Raw genomic sequence first — 16,530 nt, 5'->3', positions numbered from 1 at the left:
ATCAGGCTGTGTGCGAAGGCATTGTTTTGTGTCTCTCCATTGACTTTCTCCTTGTCGTCGTGTTTGCAGTCTGTAGGCTCTTTTGGAGGGCTTGTATTTGCTGCATAAGGACAGTCTGAAGGTGTAATCCCTGTTAAGACTCATGGGATTCACAGCAAGAGCAGTAATAGAAAATGATAGTTGCAACAGGGTCAAATTCTTTGACGTGGACCACAGTGACTGTCTCCATCAGAAGTGGAGTTGAATTCTGGTGGAATCACAAATTGCTCATTCACAGGTTTTCCTGCTGGAGGTACCCTCTGAGATGCCTACAAATGTATGAAGGGCTGCCTGGCAGAGTGGCTTGTCGCTATCAGATTCTTTCACCCCCAGCTTAATGATGGGGAAAAGAATGTGCGATGCTGTGGTTTAGCACTGCGTGGTGCTCTCCAGGTCCCCGTCACTTGATATTTTTCATCTGATAATTTCAAGACTCTTCTGTATATCCCATTTGTTGTTCTTTAAACATTGCCCTCACTTACCTGTACAAAAAATTATAGTGTGAAATTTCTATCTGCTTCTTTCCATGAGCCAGTCCATTTTTCAAATAGTATATTAGAAAAATGATCACTTTGAACATTACAATATTTATGTAGCTAAGATAAAGCAAAGAAATAAAAAATTAAAAGCACAAATGATTTTCTGTATCGGATGGGCATTGTAATATTTAGAGAGGTTAAAAATATGTATTACATTGCAGCATGATATCTATTTAGGATTAGAATAAATATACTGTGAATTAGTTCTGAAAAAATAAACAGAAGGGGCTTTTTTTCCATGAGCCTTATTTGCCAGCTCATTAAATGTGTTCTCCCTGTATGGCTAATAATCACTTTGAGCCATGTACACTGTACAGTAATGATATATCGTGTCATAGCTACGCATAAAGAAATAGCAATTATTAGTAGTTGACTACAAAAATTGCAGCCTTACCTGAGATTTGTTAATATTGTTTTGGTATGATGATAGTGTTAATATTTTTAGGCTTGTACCCTGTAAAACCAGTAAAATTTGAACAATCTAGTTGAAATAATGACTGGTACTTCAGTATTGTGTTCTGATGAAATATTTAATTGGAAAAATTGTTCTCACCAAGTATAAAGTGTGTGCAGTCTATATTGAAGTAAACAGTTTAAGCAGACTTATTTTGTCAAAGCTGAGCTGCTTATCAGATCCTAGTCATGTCTGCCAATTAGGATTTAGAGATTTGTTCATAGCTCAGATGAAAGCTAATATAACAAATTTAGTATTTGTGGTAAAGGAAACAACTAAAAAAAAAAAATATTGTAGCGTGACTTACTGTGGCTTGCCATAGGAAGACTTCCTGAGAGGGGGAGAGATTTTATTTTTAAATTGAGGTAATTACAGGTAAAGGAATTATTTCTCTTCTCTTTTGTTTTATTTATTTATATATATATATATATATATATATTTATTTTGAATTGGAATGTAGAAAATACTACATTGCAGATGTTTTTCTAAGGAAAGTAGTCAGCCTATTCCTCGGTGGGCTTTTCCTTGAGATGTCACACATTTCTGAGCTTTCTCTCACATGTACTGGCTGGATTAATTCTTTATTAGCTACATCTTTATCTGCGTCAATTGCACACAACTGTGCATTTCCAGAAGAGGAGTAGATGTACCATGATCATTTTTGTTCAAATGAAATAGTTTGAACAGAAAGGTTGAATAGTGTTGGGGCAGGATTATCCCTTAACATGTTCTCCTTGAACATGTGATCCTGCTGCTGTATTTTGATTAACATGCAGTTCTTCACACCACTGCTTTTTTTTCCCCTGCAAAGAGGAAAGCTGCAAGTGTGTCAGAGCATATATGGAAGGTAAGAGCAGAAGCCCAGCAAGTTTTTGATATCCATCACCTGTTGGTGTGCCCTGCTGAGGAATTGGTCCCTCCCCAAGCAAAGCAGAGAGAGGCTTTGTGCAGGTAATGTTACTGGCATAGTTGTGATGGGATTAATCCTCCCAGCTTGTAAGCAGGTGGTGCTAGTTTAATACAAACTCATTGTGCTTTTTGTTTTGGGGTGACCTAGATTCCTCCTGGCCACCCCTGTAAATATGCTTCTTTATTTTGGCATGTTGGAGCTGAAATGTCTCCCCTTTGCCATGTCCCTGAAGCTGAACATCTGGGCGTTTGCATGATACACGAAGCTTTGTGCCTGCCTGCCTCCTGCAGAAGGATGACACGTTGCTGCTTATGATTTTGGATTACCAAAATATTTTTGATATTGATCTTAAACCTCCATCTCCTATTTAGTCCTTATTTATGTCCTTTCTAAGTCCTTGTCTGAGTGGCTTTGCCAACTGGATCATTGCATTTCAGAATTTTATTTTCCAAACAAAATATGCAGTGGTGCAAAGCATTTCTTCATACAGCTGCTACTTACAGGCATTCCTGTTTGACCTTTTCTTATCTATTCTTCCAATCTCAAATACACAGACAAAGTTTGGTGACAAGGACAAGCTCAAGACAAATAGAACTCTTCAAACTGGCATTTTTTTCTTTCTTTCTGCTGGATTAATGTCTCCCTTGCATTCTAATCCCCTGTTTACGAACTGTGGTACCATATTTGCTGTCTTTAACAGACAAACACTGTGTTCCAAACATCATATTATTACTTACTGCAATCTTGAGTCATTATGTGTGTTATTGTCTGTAGCTTCTTTCCTTTTAAGTATTTACATACTTCCCTTCTTTGATCCCTCACAATGTGTTTTATAATGTTAAATTCTATAGGGCATTTATTTATCCATTTCCCTAATCTTTCTCCATCTCCCTTTTTTTCTGTATTTTCACGTATCTTCATTATTACCCCCTTTTTAATCCTCTGAAAAGCTACGAAGGGGCTTTGACTATCGGAGCTGCTGAGTTGAACCAAGAGCACTGCATTATATAGATGCAAAGTTGTATGCAGTCCTAACTAAAACAGCAAATGCATAAAAATTCTCTTGTTTATCTCATGCGTTTTTTTTGTCTCTGTGATCCTGGCACAATGGTGAGGATGGTGGCATATAAGCTGAATTTTTTGATGCAGTATTAATATCTGAAGGTTTATAATTCACCAGGTCAGGCAATGCAGCTTCCTGTGTTCCTAGGAAAGTGAACAAGCCTACAGCACCATATCTAGACAAACTCAAATTAAAAAAATGTGCTAATAACAGGAATCATAAAAAAAAATCTTTTTCATTAGACCACCAACTATTTGGCAGTCCAAGAAGCATATTACTTAATAATAAATAAAATTAAACAAAAAAACACTGCAAGGTAGCAATGCTGTCTGACATAGGTTCATTTAAATGCCTAAAGTTGCAATGTGAGAGGGTGTATAACCATCATATTTCATTTCAGGACTTTCCCTGTAGAAGTTGACATTAATGACAGCTAATTCTACTTAGGCCTGATGCTACTGGTGTGACTACAGCTTGTAATCAGGTGTTGGGACCAGCCCACCTGATAAATTTAAGGATGCTGAGCTAAATCATCTGCTGCACTGTTGACTTGAATTAAGATTGCTAACAATCAGTGTTATTAAAAGCAGGTACTGCTGGTATTTTTCATCACCATTTGCATGTGCTTTCAGTGGTATGTTTCCTTCATTTATTTTTTTTTTTTGGGGGGGTGGGTGTTTTTCCTTTTTGTTGTGAATTTGGCTTAAGTAGGATTTGTTTTTTGGAAGGCCTAATCCAGAGCTTCTATCCTTGTTTGAAGGGGACTACAGGCAATAGATATTAATTGTGAAAGTATTTACCTGGCATGATTTTTGGTAACTTTTTAAGTGTAACAAAATAACCTGAGATGAATGCATTTCAGTGAGGTTTTAAGTGGCCCGGTTTCTCCTAATATAAAGGCAGATGGAAATTCCCATGGGGCTCCAGAGATGTTGCAGCATGTTTCAGCTGGGTAGGAAAGTTCTCAGGCTGATTCCAGAGCAGTTGTGATGGCCGGAGAGTCAATCCCAGCTGCAAAGTCTCCTTGTCCTGGCTCTGTGCTCAAGAACCTGGACCAAACAGAGCTCTGATGTAGCTGCACCACCTGTAGTCCCTGAGCTGGGTAGCCTGAATGTGTTAGTACGATTTATCATCCTACTTTTCCATTGCAGTGCAGATGTACTTTAAGTAAATGAAACCATTTTTCTTTATTATCTCCTTGTTAAGAAAGCCAGCCCTTGCGTTTTCCCCAAGCACAGGACTTCTCTGAATAAATATGCAAAGCATCATTTTACAAAATGACATTCTGCTGGTTCCCTCGTACTTAGTCCTGCCAGAGGAGGGAGAGCTGAGATGGTTTATAAAACAAACGTGTGCACCTTGCAAGTCTTTATGAGGTAGTTTGGGGAGAATAATGGAATGCTACACAAGTGTCGGGGAGGTTTTAGTTAAATGACAGGCTCTAGAAAAGGCTTCGGAGTATAAAATACAAAGTTTAATTCTCACTAGTACCGAAATAATGATCTGGGCTTGATATAAGTGTTTCCAGCCAAATAAAACACTAGATATCTTGGGCTGATTTTGTTAGTTAAAGGTAACAATTCCCGTGTTCATATTCTGATTTGTGAATAGCACGTATTTCTTCTGTAACATCCGAAGCGGAGGATAGAGAGTAGGCAGAAATACTTGCGAGTGAATGCAACCTAAGCATAGTTCAGGAAAAGCTTGAAAAATACAAGCTTGGAAAACCCCAGGCAAGCCTCAAATTGTAGGAATGCTTATGGAGGGTGGTAATTACACACAGATGCTTAGTGCTTTTGAGGTACAGTGGGACTAGTGGCCTCTGTTGGTAATGCTGAACTCAGACTTCCTAAAAGCTTATTTGATGTGCTGGCCCTTTGACCATTCCATGTATTATATTATGAATATATGGGTTGTGAGGCTTAATTACACTGCCCTTAGAGTTACGGGCTGCTGTTTCATTGTGCCTGCATTTTTCACCTTGGTATGTCGTGTGAGCATGGCTCATGGGACAGTGACAGTAGAGAAGTTTTCACCTTGCTTGAGATGTTTGTCTTTCATCTTAGAGTCTTCTGGTCTGCAAAAGAGATTGAATTTCATTACAGAGAAATGGCTGCTGATCAAGACTAAGTGCTTCTCCAGTAATTAGTAAACGCTAGTGGTGCTATTAATATCCTCATCTCTTCATCAGTGGGAGGAACTGTTTTGTATTGAGAAAAAAACTCTAATTGCAATGAGTGGGTGTCCAGGCCTTTGCCTTAAGGTGGTCTTTGGAAACCCTCTGTGCCCCTAGACTGTTAGCTATCGTGGTTTTTCTTTTTCCTTGGATGGCTCAGGAAAGCCTCATGTTGTAAATCTTCTGGGTTCTGTGGGCATCAAGGAAAGCACTGTCCTGAAAGAACTGGCTTTAGGGCCAGTGAGCTAAGTTTATGACAAATGACAGTTAGTTTAGGAGTAAGAATAAATTTTAATTTGGTAAATTTTCTGAACGTATGGAACCTGTAGGAAAAGGGAACACATGCAATGTGTCTGTTTCCTATTTTCTGTAGCTTTTTCTAGGGTGCTTCTAGTATGTTTATTAAGCTCTTTCAGAATCCATTGTTGTGATATTTTATTCTGAAAAAATCAAACCCCCTTAATGCAACAGGTTCTCTTAATGGTGAAGAGTAGGCTTGTGGCTATACCACTAACCTTTTCTGAGGTATTATCAAGAGCAATAAAACCTTTCAAGGGCTCTTGAACACAATGGTGTCGAGCAATTGCTAAGGTACACATGAGGAAATGTTTGTTTTTACAGAAACAAAAATGTGAAGTTATTTGACTTCCAAATAGACTGATCGCATGGTTTTTCTTTTCCCCAACTGTTCTAGATGAAAATTTGGCCTTGGCCAAAGCAAATGGAGTTGAGCTTCCATGTTGTGTGTCTGGAGTAAATCTTAGAGTGTGAATGTAAACTCTCATGACCCAAAATGTCTTCAGTTGGCATAATGACTGCAGTCAGTAATTAATCAAATCACAGATTGGAGAAGGGAGGGCTCTGTAAGTGTTCTGGTACATCGCTCGTCACCAACTTCACATCAGAAAATGGTATCAGTGAAAATAATCCAAGTGCGGCGGTGTTCTGTGGCAGAAGAGCAAAAAAAAACTTTAAGTTTTTGCAGAAAGATTTCTGTGGATTCCTATACCTTTTTATTCTGAATTTGACACGAACCATCATATGCTTGGGGTTTCACTGCAGAAGGGCTCAGCTGTTGCTGCAAGCCATTTAAATGTGCTTACTGCAGCTGATGGTCCCTGCTTCCAATCAGCGCACTGTAACAAAAATGATTAAAGGCTTAAGCAAAGTAATAATTTAAAAGACAAAAATGCTGGTATACTTTGAAATCTCGTAGGCAATTTTTGCTGTAAGGAGCAGTGACAGACAAAGCCACAGAAGTGGAGGACTTTGTAATAATTGGATATGTGCTGAGGGCAAATGCAAGAGTAGCTCTGTCTTGTTCATAATGATACTCTGTCTGCAGGGCAGTGTGTGGCTTGCATGGATTCCAGATTCATAAACTGCAGCAGGTAATACAGTGTGCATGGAGAACTAAGACCCTCCTTATGTTCGCTTTGTTTTTCCTTTGTTTTAAAGCCTTTTCCCTACTGAAGCAATATGACAGTATATAAGGATGGCTGAGAGCTGGTAGAGGAAGTGTGGTCTGCGTGTCCTGCCCTGTGTAGCTGAGGGACAGTGAAAGCCTTGCCTCACTGAACTTTGGAGGCAGCCCTGTAGCCATGTCCAGCATGGAAAAAGACAAGCCTGAGGGGACAGGAAATGAAATCTAAAGGGCCTCTGATTATGGGATTGCTAACAGACCAGAAAGAGTGAAAGATAATGCAATAGAAAGACAAAATTAGGTTATCTCATTAGATAAATGATCTAGTTGCAGAAAAGGGTTTGAGTCGCAGTACCATAGAACTGGAAAGAGACAGTTAGAATGTGTCAGGTTTGTGTGTGTGTGTTTGTTTTTAAGTATTCCGGGTAAAACCACAGCTCAGTTTTGGGAGAAGTCCTAGGAGGTGACCTCAAGGTTGCAGCATATATGGAAAAGGCCAGGATGAGCGGGTAGTGAAGAAGCAAAATGAAGGATCTCTGAAAGAGAAGGGGAAAAGACAATGCTTGACCAGGTAAAGATGTTCACACTGAGATTTGGAGGTTTTTTTCTTTGGAAAAGTGGATAGGCAGATGCAGTGTGGGTAGAGGCAGGCTGGGACAACAGTGGAAGAGGTTCTAGGCAATGCAGTGGCAGGGGTGCCTTTGTGGCCCTGTGGGTCACACACGGGGTCAGTATTTCTTTACAGGGAAAGTCAAGTTTACTCCTTTCCATGCACAAAACAGCTGTTGTGAAACAGGTATTGCTGAATCCTAATTACCCACTTTCCAGCTGTTACCGAACTGGTGTGGGCTGGAGGAGTGAGCAAGTCTGCAGGGATGCATGTAAAAATAGTAGGGACTGTCACTGGAAATCATAACCTGACTCATGCAGTCTTCGTAGCAGTGGGAAGAAAACTAACTTTTCGCTGGTACATCCAGAGTCAGTAATTAGCCACGTTGTCATATTGTCAGTGTTGTGTTAGTAGTTTTACAGTAGCTGCGGATGAGCTGTTCTTAGGTGGCTCGTCACTCTGTGCTAGGAACTTGCACTTGAGTCCACGCGGAGATGTGAAATGAAGCAGCTGGGAGAAAATTCCAGATTTCTCTGAAGGAGCTGTGTGGGAAAAGCCTGAGCTAATGGGATGGTATGTACCGCTGCTGCACGTACTGCTGAGCACCAGAGCTGTGTCTTCAAGCAAGAGTGATTTCCCTGGTGCTGCTAGTGAGCCCGGCACAACCTGGTGATGTGTGCTTCGCTGTCCTCTGTGCTCGCAGGGTCCTGGGGCGTGCAGGCTGGCTCTCTGAGCTCATTCCTTAGCTGGCTCTTGGGGCCAGTGGAGTGCTTGCTGCTGTGTTGTGAGTGAAATGTGTTGTGCTGCCTTGTTCCCCTGCTCCCTCTTTTTCTTATAATCAATGCAGAAGGTTGAAGGAGAGATTGCAGATACACCAGAAGAGTGTTATGGTTAGGAGCCTTAATGTATCTTCCGTTTTCTCAACAGACACAACTTCCACACTTTTGTTGTTGTTTTTGCCATTATATAGGTATCGTTAAAAACAGTGATAGTGGTGAAAAGTCTTGCTGTTGAGGTAATGTTGAGCGCAGCAGCTTAGCCTCAAATATTTTTAATTGTTCTTTTCGTTGTTACCAAAATAAACTGAACAAATGGAGAAAGTCTAATAGATTTACCTTACTCAATTTATCTGAATGCTTTTGATAACATTTGACATCATTTTATTAAACTTGATGAAGAAGGGAGAGCGATGGAATGTTTTGTTCTTCCTGCTGTGTTATTTTTGGTAAGTGTCTAGGGTGCATTTAGATAAACTACAGAGCTAAGTCTGAACAAGAAAGACCTAAATATCCAGTGAATTACTCCTATTTGCATTGAGAAATTAACTGTAATTAGCATTCAAGTTTTAATGATATTGTATTTGTGAAGCTGATAAGGCCTCTGGGAGTGTGGTTGCAAGGAACTTCTATTGTTTACTATATGCAAATCTCTCCACTTCTCTTTAATTAGAGGTTGAAACCTGGAGCAATTATGAGCAGTTGCTTTAGTATTAATGAGCTTGACAGAGCTGTCCATCATGGTGTTTTATATGATTGAGAATTATAATATTGAATCCCAGTTGGTTCACTGTTCAAAGAACTTGCAGCCTTCATCAAGCAGAACTGTTTCATTTAGTGTGCTGTGCATTTTGTTAGTTCCAGTCATCGGAAAGACTGAAGTCCTTTTAAATTTCTATAGCTGCTATTTTCGGCATGCTGATGGGAAAATATATGAGAGAATGTCTTTTAAGGCATACATTGCTAATAAAATTCGTAAAATAAATGGTTCTAGGAATGGTTATGTGGTTGCAATATAAAATTTAGTTGCTTGACGTCCCAATAATACAGTTTACAATAAGTGTGTTGGCTGATGAATTTCCTCACAAAATTAGCTGACGTCTCTTCTGGCACTAGAGTATTTCCATTCATAAACTGTTTTCAGAAGAGGACAACAAGAAAGAGGTAAGGGAAAGAGAGAAAAAGCTTATAATGTCTAGCCCCGTAAATGGCTTTATTTCACACTCGTGGTAATGGAAGCCCTAAGCCCTGGTTGCTTCTGTTGCTGCTCTTTTATGTTCCTTGGAAGAAGCAGCTTTTGTGTGGAAAAAATAAAAAGTTTCCAGTGAAGATCTGTAGAGAGGAAAAAAAAATTAGAAAATGCCACTTGATGTTAGTACTTTCAGTAAATACTGTGGAAAGTTTTCTATTTTTGGACTATTTCTTTGTAAAATGAGTCTCCTTTCCATGATGCTTTGAAGGAGTAGAATAGCTACAAAGGTATATAAACAAAATTTACGTGTAATTGATGCTTGATATTTGTGTGGGTTTTTTGTAGTTTGGCAGACAGCAGAGTATAATTGTGAAGTCTCTTGTGCTCCGGCAGGACAGGCCAAAGCAAAGGGCTGGTGGTGTTTTTAGCATCTTACGGTCCCTTAGGACATCAATAACTTCACAGCACCGAATGACAGAGCAGTGCCACCGACACTTCTGAGCGCTGGGGCGTGGAATGCCATATTACTCGTGCGTGTGAATACATCCTGGAGGTAGAAGTTTTTTCAGCAGGTCTGAGAAGCTGGAAGCGTTTCCAGAGCATCACTTCATGAGGTGCTATTGAGCAGCCATGTGTCCGAAAGCACACGGGTATTTGGTGTTCACCTGATAGGATGGCAAACATCTCCACATGTGCTTGTAGTGTTTCCCTGCCCCTATTGGTTTGTTTCTTACCTGGCAGCCCTTCCCTGCTGTGGTGGCTAGCAAGGTGTTTTAAATGACCCTGGAGCAGCCAGTGATGCTCCCCAGTGGGGAAAATGAGCTCTGAGGTAGTTTACAGCGGGAGAGGAGGTGCGTTTTGGGGTATTCTGCCCTGCCTCAGGGGCCTAAGTTTGGCTTCTCATGTGGTCAGGGACTGTTGTCCTCGCTGCAGGTAGTTTTTTTCCTTTAGCTGCGGGTCGGGGTGACCTCGCCTCCCTGCGCTGCTCGGGACCAGCTGCCGTTTGCCAGACAAAGCCTGGTTAAGCTCAGGGAGCTGGAAGGATAGCATTGAAACAGCAAGCCTTGTTTTTCACTGGGAGGACAGCTATAGAAAGTTTTAAAAGGCTAAATAACAGTGCATGTTCTAGATCAGTATCTTTGACAGCTAAATACTGCGGGGAGAATAACACACCGAGTCTCAGTTGTTTGTAATTCAAACTAAGCTAGCTTTAGCTAGGTGGAGCAGAGCTATGAATCAGATATGCAGTGCCGGCACCAATTTATTCCTCCAGGAAAACACAGCTCATAAGCCATGCACTTTTTAGTGAAACCATGCTTTTTAATTTATTTTCTAGGTGAGCAGAGAGAGGTTAAGGGACTAATACTTGATCATGGAGGCAATCAGCTGGTTTTATTATACTGGTTTGTTATTCAACTGCATTGTATCAGAAGTGTATTAAACAGTGATATTGTTAGCTATTTCATCTTTGGGAAAAGGCTAGGTAGGGATCACCAAATTAGTAATCAGGCCGGCTGATTAGAAGCTATTAATTACTAACTAGCTTGCAAATCATCATCTCTCCCCTTCTGGGCTGTGAGTCACAGCTCCTGTCCACGGTGGGGGCCAACTTGGGTGTAATGGTATGTAATAGTGATCTATAATTCACACAGTGCCTGGTAATTTGATTTAAGCAACAGACCTCGCAGACGGCTAAAGGATAACAGACAGCAAATAAATTACCTCCATGTGGCTTGTGTGGGTTGTCCTGTGCCAGTTCATTATCATACAGTGAAAACAGGATCTGCTTTGCCCATCCCCCAGTGTAAGAGGGAATTCAAAAATTGCTGCACATAGTTTATTATTGATACTTTCCCTGCTATTAACTTAATAATAATATCATACTTATTGTTCATACCTAAATTACGTGCAACATTCATTCTTCAAAGGCTTGTTTTCCTCGTGTTTTTTAGCAAAGAAACTGTGATTTAGCGTGGCCCTAATTCACTCAGGTTGTATGGTTCCAAGAAAAGGAGAAACTGCTCTGTTGGTTTTTTAGATACCGTGAAGCTTTTTAAGCATGCTGACTGTTTCACATTCTATTATTAATCTTTGAACTTATAGTAATACATATTTAACTGTTATTGTCTTTATGGCTCCTATTAGTTATGTTCGCAAAGATAAAAGACCTATAAATTACTAGTGAATCAAAACCAATGTTTAGCTATATTTATTCTTCCATTCGGGCAATGTTTCTGTTGTGGTTAAGGACTCTTGTTCTTGTTAACGTCCCATTAATCTTTTACATTTATAGCCGTTCATCAGCAACAGCTTTGTTAAAATTTCCCAAGCATGCGGCACGGTTGACATTTCTTACTGCCTTCTGCTGGCAGTGTTTTTTGTTGGTGTGTTGTTTCATCTTCATGTTCCACCTGTTTTGTTTGCATGTATGACGTCTGGGTGGCAGAAACCTGGGGAGAGGGAGGTTAGGGCACTTTGTATTATATATGTCTTTTACTTGGAAATTGGAAATATGCTTAATGTTAATATTTCTCTTAGGAAAGCTTTTGCTTAGTCTTTGATCAGATGCGAACCATATCAACCAGTAACCATACTGAACATATTAAATAAGGTTTGGAAGCAGGGATTATATTTGCTGGGTTGCAATTGGCATTTTAGAAGGTGCTGTTGTTTGTCCTAGATTTAACTCTTTGGATTGCTTACATTAAATCTCTTCAGCACTTGCCGAAGTGATAGATCTGATAAGTTTCACAGTAAACAACTCAAGGTCACTGCGACTCATCCTGCAAGTCACTTCTCGCTGTGGAGCAATCACTTCAAGGCACATGTTCCCTATTTAGCGGCGAGCAGGAGAGATTGGACTGTGTCTGCTTTAGAGCAGCTTTGATCTTTTTTCCCCTCCCTAACAACAGTGCACAATGGTAATTACAGTTCCTTTTAAAACATATTAGAGAGGTAGGATAATAAGTGAAAAGGGAATTTTCAGTCATTTTCAGAGTCGATGAATGCATTATTAACTCCCAGTGATTTTGCAGATGCTATTTCTGCCAGATGAGCCTGAATGAGTGGTGCTTGCCAGATCAGCTATTTAAGGACTGCTGTTTTCTGCACTCAGTAAGGAAAGGTTCCAGTCCAGCCTGTGTAAATCCCAACCTGGGAGGCTGGGTGTCTGTTAGGGCTGCCAGGATTTTACATTACCCCAACTCCCATTCTGTTGTCTACAGCAAGACCAAAAACCCTGCTAGAAAGTGCCCTTTTTGATTAGTGGAGCCTCGACTGTCTGCCACCTTTCTACATCACAGAAGAGAATTAGCTTTGTGGATGTGTACAGGCAAGTCGGTGAAACTGAGGAAGGCTGCTGTAAGGCAGCTTCTTCCAAGAGGAAATGAAACCATCCCATATGGACGCTGGAGCACCAACACTCGTGCAAGGAAGTCGCGTGTTTTCTCTGAAGACCTAGCAGATTGCCCTTGTGCAATTGAGTGGTGCGGTTGTTGTCTTTGTTTTACAGCATGCAAAACTTGAATAAAGTTGTTGTATGTGACTGTGCCTCCCTTGACATCAAAATATTATAACAATCCAACTCATATGCTAATTTTAAATAGGAAAACTTTGAACTTTTAAAATAAAACTTTTAAAATAAAAAATAAAACTTTTTAAAACGTTTTAACGTTTAAAAACGTTTTAAAATAAAAAGTTTTTAAAATTTTCCTACCCAATAGGTCTGCACGCTTTTTTAGGTTATTTTGACTTTTTAGACAAATTCTATGCATAGTAAAGTCTGTAATGGAATTTCTGAGCTCATAAATAGTAACACAGCTAAGTGATCATTTTTAATAATCCACTGGCAGTATTGCTTAGCAAGAAAATGTGTACATCTCGAAATGACTTCAGCAGAAAACTAATCAAGCTTAGTCACACTCTTTGAATGACTAACTTCTGCCTAGCAATTTTGTTTGATTTCTCATATGCTATAAGAAATGCGGTTTTGTGGTTTCATGGAAGATTATCAAAACTAATAGCTTTTCAGAAGAACTCTGCTGTTGAAGAATGTGATAGGATTTCCATTATCTTTTTTTATTTAATTTCTTTCCTGGACAATATTGCAGGACTAAACCTGTATTTCTCTATTTTGCTCAGTCTTGATGGTTGTAGCTCCTAATATACTGTAGTTATCGTTCTTGATATGTCTGTTTGGATGTGGGGAAGGAAAAAAATGACAGCCAGTCAAAACATCCATGTGATGCCGTAGAGTCTTTATTCTGGTCACATTAACAAGTGGGATCTCAGATGCGTGGTTTGAAATGTGTGTGCCATAAAATCGCAAACAGGGAAAGAATTTCCCAACCAGACAAGTAGTGCAACAGAAACTGTAGGATGATGATTGCAAGTTGTTCCTTTAAAATGTTGATTTTTCAGAGATCGAGCAAAACCTTTGTTCCTAAGAGATTTTTTTAATCAGATCTGTTGTTTACGTGACAGTTTTTAAAAGTTTTTAAGAGGACTTTCTTGATTCTTAAACATTTTGTTGTATATCCTGGTATGAAATATTTGGTGAACAGATAAATGTAAGGAAAAGTCATATAATATTAGAATTACGTTAAAGAATTGCCTTAACAATTTCATTCTTTCACAGACAAAATAATACTAAGGATATAGAGTAGATATTTTCTGAAAGGAGGCTTAATTTATCTTTCATCAAATATATTTTCTGAAGACGTTGGTCCTTTTCAGGATTCACTTGCAGAATTATTTCTACAGAAAGAACACACAAAAAATTGTAGCAGGACTTAGAGTTGGACTTCGCTCTTTTCTTTATTATTAAGGGATAGAAATGGAGTTTAAATCCTTCCTTCTCTATCTTTTAATTTTCTCCTACTGAATAGTTACTACTATGTTTTAGTGTCTCACTCATTTGTAATGTTTTTATTTTACTTATTTCTTCTGTCTTGCCCTTCAGTGCACCTGATGTCTTTCAATAGAAGGCATCAAATGGTTTTTACAGTAGAGTGGCTTCAGAAAGGGGGGAAAATAGTTTTAAATCTACTGCAATAAGAGCTCAGTATATTTGTTGTCTGATGAGCTTTTGTTTCGAGTTGGCAGCAGGAACGATTGTGCAGAAGCATTCTTGTCCTTGCTGCGGTTCTCTCAGTCACTGAAACAACTGATGTTGGAGCTGAAGGCGTTAAGCTGGCAGTGACGTCTCATTCATACAAAACTTGCTGTTTTAAATGACTTTTGATGTGATGTTTGCCTGTGTCAATAAAGACTTGGTTCTAGGGGAAGATGGGTTTAGGCTGTGCAACCAGAAGTGATGAGGACTGAACTAACAAAGCCTGGGGACGGTGAAGGGAACTAAGTGTCTCCTGCTCTAGGGAGAGAGGACCGTGCATCACCCTTGCAGTGTTGTGGAGCACAGCATTGGCTTTGTGATGAGTCAAGCAAGAATGCAAAACCATTCTTTTCAACACAGTTACTGTTAGCATTGTCAGCTTGGCAGGGACCTTTCGTTTTGTTTACTGAGCACACGGTTAGTTGTGCTCTTCCTTACGCTTTGAGAAAACAAGAAAAAGGAAGAGTTAACGGTTTTATACAGTGGATTGAGCTCTTTTTACTATGGTTTTAGTTGCTTGTCCTGTGTGATGGTATTGGATGCCAGGAATTTGTATGGAGGTAGATTTTTAAATGATTTTCATTTTTTCTTCCATAAGCTATTCCTTTGTGGTGGCCTCAGTGGTGCTCAGAAAGAATGATGCCCTGGATTTTGACTTGTGCAAAATTTTGCATTCTGTACTTAGATCAGGAGGCTGGCCCTCAAATATGATGTGTTTCTCCTTATGACATTCTTTGGTAACACATTATTATGTAGTATGAGATGGATGAGTTTTCTGAGGTGGACTGCAGTTGCCTGTTCTCTATATGTCATTACTATTAACTAAACAAGTGTCACTATCGGGGTAGAAGCCTGTTCCAGTTTCATTAATGGGATTTTGCTGCTGACTTAGTGGGATTTGATTTCAGACCTTTTACAAGTTCTACAACTTTCCTCTATTTTCCTTATTTTGGCAAAAATAAATAATAAAAATGTAAAAGCACAGTGTTAATGTGGTGAGGCACCTGGAAACTTGACACATCATATTCTGCTTTGTTTAGACCTGCGACAGCAATATACAATAATAAACCTTTCCAAATTTGTATCAGTTTTTGTTGAGCCATCTGGCTCATCCTGTAAATAAAATATGGAACAATCAGGAAAGCATTTATGGCCTATCTAGTGTTGGTACTAGTAAATTGAAATTCTTGTAAATTTAATAATGTTTTAATTTTTAGTCCCTTTATCAAATTGCACTGTTCTTGTAGCAGAAGCACCAGAAAGGTTGTAATGATTCAGAACAGAAATCTAGCTTGCTTAGTCTCTGCTTGCAGAGTGGCTAATAGCAAATGCTCGAGTAAAAGTATGAGAAAAGGAGAAGCGTGCAGCGATACGGATATATTTAATCTTTGTTTGCTTCTTTAATCTCCACTAAGCACTGAGCTGATGTTTTTGTAGAATTATATATAACTCCAAACTCTCGTTTCTGAGTTCTAATAGCTAAATTACAGCTTATCATTGTGTAAGTGAAGTTAGGAATGTTTTTTCAATGTGTTAATTTACATTTGTCAACATAGTATTTCATCTGCCATTTCATCACCTAAGCAGTCAATTATTGTGGCATCTTTCTGCAGCTGTTTGCAGTGGGATTTGTTTTTTAGCTGTCTGAATAGCTTCTCCCAGGCGCTGGTCCCTGCCAAAGGACAGGTTTGTTGGTTGGCTTATTGATGTTTTCTTGGCTGCTGATGGCTGTCTGTGCTGAGCCTTAGAGGAGTTGGCAAAGGGGTGTGTGCGTGACTGTCCTGAGACTTCAGTCTTGAGGGTTGAAACTCTTCCAAATATTTCAGTAAGGGATTGATTGCACCTATCATTGTTAGAAATGCTTTTGAGCATTTCTTTGCCTCTTTACTGTAAAACTTATAGTAGTTTATTGGAGTTGTTTTTTTTAAACTGGTAGGTGTAAGACTGGCTTTTCAGAGTCTTTCTCATGTGATGTGCCCATCTAAATCAGCTTCTGGCTTGGTAGTCTTCGGCTTTTATAGGAAATACATTTAGAATCAGAAACACTGCACCCGTGCAGATGTTGCTGATATTTTTATGTGGGTTAAGGCTTCTGAAGTCAGATGCTCCTTTTGGCAGGCCATGGTCCAAATCTGTCAGACTTTACAATTTAACACTTCTTCCAGAGACTCTACTCCCTATTGCACTGCTGTTAGAAAGATCAGTGTGCTTTCTCTGCTCTAACTGCTCGTGCTG

At 39.4% G+C, this 16,530-nt stretch overlaps 1 protein-coding gene across 3 annotated transcripts in view; it reads left to right on the top strand.

Moving 5' to 3' along the window:
- The window catches only part of MACROD2 (mono-ADP ribosylhydrolase 2), an 861,378-nt gene that overhangs the window by 508,760 nt on the left and 336,088 nt on the right, over nt 1-16,530 (top strand). The window lies entirely within an intron of this gene.

Source organism: Cygnus olor, chromosome 3 (genome assembly GCF_009769625.2).
Source record: "Cygnus olor isolate bCygOlo1 chromosome 3, bCygOlo1.pri.v2, whole genome shotgun sequence".
In the NCBI taxonomy this organism is placed as follows: Eukaryota; Metazoa; Chordata; class Aves; order Anseriformes; family Anatidae; genus Cygnus; species Cygnus olor.
Note: the sequence above shows the minus strand (reverse complement) of the source record. Positions and strands in the feature narration are given on the sequence as shown.